This window comes from Olea europaea, chromosome 7 (genome assembly GCF_002742605.1).
Source record: "Olea europaea var. sylvestris chromosome 7, O_europaea_v1, whole genome shotgun sequence".
Classification (NCBI taxonomy): Eukaryota; Viridiplantae; Streptophyta; class Magnoliopsida; order Lamiales; family Oleaceae; genus Olea; species Olea europaea.
This window is the reverse complement of record NC_036243.1, coordinates 18,495,827-18,499,507: the sequence shown is the minus strand read 5'-3', so window position 1 is coordinate 18,499,507 and position 3,681 is coordinate 18,495,827.

The following is a 3,681-nucleotide window of genomic DNA, read 5'->3' as shown; positions in this document are numbered from 1 at the left end:
AGAGAGAGAGAGAGAGAGAGAAGAGTGAGACGGGATAGAGAGAAAAATTTAGGGGCTGTTCTCTTTGTCTATTTCAGACCGTTTTCTATTTTCGATTTTTCAAAACGGTGAAAACGCGTTCTCTTTCCCGTTTTCGAAAATACGTTTTCAAAAACAAGTAGAAAAATTGTGAAGAAAACTCAAAATGACAAAAATGTCGTTTTGAGTGTTTTCAAGCCAAACTCTGCCAAAAATGCCAAAACACGGGAAACACCGTTTTCAAGGAAATCACTACCAAACCATTTCCCCATCATTCTTCTGCCAACGTCCTCCAAAACCTCCAAAATCGCCACTTTCCAACCCTCTCAACTCCGGCCAACCACTTCCAAACCATCGGACTTTTATACCATTGTGAAACCCTCAATTCCCTCTTTAATTACCACACAAACAACAATGAAAACATATACCAAAATCAATGAAAAATCATCCTCAAAAACTAATATGGAGCAAACTGCTTCTGTCGAAATCTCAACCTCCGGCGACAACCAAGGTTGCGCACCACCAGTCGATTGCCCACCACAAATCGACCCCAACCATGGCCCCAATTTCCCACAAACAACGATTCATCAATCTAAATTAAATCCAGAAACTGCTGCCGTCATGAAGCCCTTCCAGCAGAACCCAATGTTGCAGATTTCGGCACCGTCCGGTTGACTGATGGTCGGGCACTACCACCGATCGATTGTCCATCCCCAAACGACTCCAACCATGGCTTCAAAACTCACGAACGGTGGTGTTAATAGGGCCGAAACTATGAGTGGTAGCACGGTTGTTGTGCCTTGTTTCTGACAGTTCTTGGTCAAATAGTCATCGGATGTTGTAGAGGGAGGTGAGGGATTCGAGTGATGTAACGATCTGGTGGTTTAGGTGGTGGGTGGTGGTCGGTTTGTAAGGTAGAAGGCGGCAGCTCATGGTGGTGGTCGGTTTGAGGTAGAAGAATGTGACCAGAGAAGAGAGAAGGAATAAGAAAAAGAGAACGCGTTTTGAATTTTGGATTTTGAGAAACATTTTTTGAGAATTACAAAAAAGAACATATTTTCAACAATTTCAAAATGCACACTCAAAACACAAAATTTAAAATGAATTCAAAATTTAAAACCAAAAACTCAAACACGAAGAGAACAGTCCCTTAGATTTTATAGTGGGGGTGGGTGGGTAAATTCAATTAATACCTAATTTTTGGTTTTAAAAAAAAATCACACCTAAATTTTGAATTAGAACATTTAAATACATGTTTTTATGTAATTTTGTCTAATTTTAATATATCGAGAAATTCAATAAAAAATGACAACTAAATATAAAAATATATATATTAAAATATGTGAAACATTTTTTAATCATATCATGCATCAAAATACTGATAAAGACTAACTTTTAACTTGCGGTAGAAATGTGACTAACTGGAATAATAATGTTACTTACAATGGAGTCCAAATCTAAAAAATAATCGAATGCTATTAAAAGTTCTAATGTCCCTAAAAATTAAAGTACTACATGACGAGATTTCGTTGGTCCAATAGCATATCCATCCACTATCGTCCAATATGCTAATTTTTATCTGAAATTTGTAGATAAGGAAGGATGTGTATAATGAATTATACTTAATGAGATGTTTGCTACTCCATATTCAAATCAAACATAAAATTAAGTTTAAATTCTCTTACCAACATAAAAAAAGAGTTGTCACACCATGACAAATGATAATTTTGGCCAGCACTGCAAAATAATAAAAAAGCTAACTAATACCCGTAGGTACGCCTTAAAATGTATCATGATTTATTCCGAAAGAGCCCTAAACTGAAGTAATTAAATTCATACATAACAATGTATTTGAAAAGATATGAAAAAATCACTAATAGCACCGAGCACCTGTCCTTTCGAAAATGAATATGGAGAACAAATTTCTAGAAAACAAGATTCTTTATTGCAAAATTCAAAGACTTAACAATATGAAGAGAAATATAGAGAGGGAGAGAGAAAATGACTACTGGGTAATTGTGGCAAACATGTGTGCATGTCGTTGGTATTTATAGGTAAACTTAGGGTAGCTTTGATTAGGATTAGGATTGTATCATAACCAATTAGTTATTATCCCGGATTATGTAAATAATGACTAATTAATTAGTTCAATTGTATTAAATATTAAATACATACAATACTCGCATGACGTGTCAAAATATAAATGGTTTTCCTAAATTAATAATATATTTATATCATAAAACTTTCAAAACATCCTAGTCAAATTGAATAACTTTAATTGAATTTGAGATAATTAATACCAACATCTTAGTCAAATTAAATAAACGTAATTGAATTTATAATAATTAATATCAATTCCCTAATCAAATTGAATAACTATCACCTCAACTGGATTTGTGATGATTAATATTATTAATTATGTTTATAGCTATTTTACTTTTCCAAAAACTATATTGATTGAAAAATCATGAGGGAAAGGAATATGTATGCTCTTTCATTTACAATTTGATCCTACAACTATTATGGAAAAATCATATAGATGCAATTTAACTATTAGACATAACAAATTGACTTGTATAAAGACTTACTAGACATGAGATTCATATTAATTGGTAAATAAACTATATGCAACACAATTAGAAAAATTCAGAATTCTACAATGACAACTCTATTTGTCACTTTTTTTTCTTTAATCGGAATCAGAATATTAATCTCATATATTAATCGGAATCAGAATATTAATCTCAATAATGCACCTCGAAGTGCAAAATGTGCATGTAAAACATTGATTTGTCTATGTCAAGCAAGAAAATCTTGAAATCGGGTATCAATTTTTATTATATGCATGTTGTTCTAGTGCTAATTTATTAGTTATCAAACTTGTAACTTTTGACTTTTTAATGAACGATTTTAATTTATTGTTGAAATAATTATTACTCATTAATTAATTAGAATTTGAAATAAATATTAAATAATAACCATCATATTAAAACAATTATAGACGAATTAAAATCAATTAATACTAACATTTATGTAAGAAACACTTTTAAAAAGTGTAAACATGGACAAAATGGGGTTAATTGAAAATTCTTATATTTGGTGTAAATGAACACTGTCTCATCTTAGCATGTACACCAATTTGTTGTACTATATGCAAAGTGAAATTGTAGTATTAGTAGTAATTGGACAATAATTCAATATCATACGATATCATGGTAATATTGGTGCAGAAAGAATTTTGATCACTAACTTTGAATTAAAAAGGATATATACACGCTTTATCACTGAATAGTTCTACTCATAATTATCAAACTTGACTCGGACATCGATCCGATCAAGAGATCGGGTCACTGGTTACTGGTCGGACCGATGAACCAATAGTCAGACCGATGGGTCATTACTTAAAATAATTTAATAATTTTTAAAGTATAATTTTTTATTTTTTTGTTTGAGACAAAATTAAAGTTTTCAAATTCTTTGTCACTAATTTTTCTATACACTAATTTTTCTATACATTTAAATTAATGATTTTTTGAACTCATTTATAAGTGATAAGGGTTAAATTTTGATTTTATAATTTTGTATATTATATTAAAAAATATATTTTTCCATTTTTGTGATTTACATATTATTTATTAGTTATTGACAAAAAATTTGTGTATT